We start from the raw sequence: 701 nt of genomic DNA on the forward strand, positions 1-701 counted from the left end.
CAGCAGGACTAGCTCTTTTTTATACACATACTTTGTTAAAAATATAATTCACATTGATTTGTTTGTAAGGCAATATTGTTGGCGTCCACACTTGAAATGACTGCTAAAATATCAATATTAATACAACACCTCTGTGCTTGCTAGAAATTAATTTATTTCAAAATGTCTTGCTTTTTTTTCAACAGAGAAATAAATAATGTTACAGTTTCTAGGAATCCTGGGCTTCATCAAAAGCAGGGTGCCACCTCAAAGGAGGTGATTCTGCCCCTCTGCTCTGGTGAGACCCCACCTGGAGTGCTGCACCCAACTCTGGGACTCCCAGCCTAAGAAGGACATGGAACTGTTGGATCAAGTCCAGAGGAAGACCATGATGTTGATAAGGGGGCTGGAGCACCTCCCCATGAAGACAGGCTGAAAAGTTGGGGCTGTTCAGCCTGGAAAAGAGAAGGCTGTGCAGAGACCTCATAGGAACCTTCAGCACCTGAGGGGCCCTACGGGGAAGCCAGAGAGGGACTCTGTCAGGAACTGTAGTGACAGGACAAGGAGCAATGGTTCATACTGAAAGAAGGGACATTTAGGTTGGATATGTGGGAGGAATTCTTTACTGTGAGGGTGGTGAGACCCTGGAACAGGCTGCCCAGAGAAGCTGCGGCTGCCCCATCCATGGAAGGGTTCAAGGGCAGGTTGAAGGGAGCTCTGAG

At 46.9% G+C, this 701-nt stretch overlaps 1 protein-coding gene across 4 annotated transcripts in view; it reads right to left on the reverse strand.

The window, feature by feature from the left end:
- PPP1R9A (protein phosphatase 1 regulatory subunit 9A) overlaps positions 1 to 701 on the reverse strand; it is a 129000-nt gene that overhangs the window by 24538 nt on the left and 103761 nt on the right. The gene's annotated exons all lie outside the window — the stretch shown is intronic.

Source organism: Geospiza fortis, unplaced genomic scaffold, assembly GCF_000277835.1.
Source record: "Geospiza fortis unplaced genomic scaffold, GeoFor_1.0 scaffold138, whole genome shotgun sequence".
Lineage (NCBI taxonomy): Eukaryota > Metazoa > Chordata > Aves > Passeriformes > Thraupidae > Geospiza > Geospiza fortis.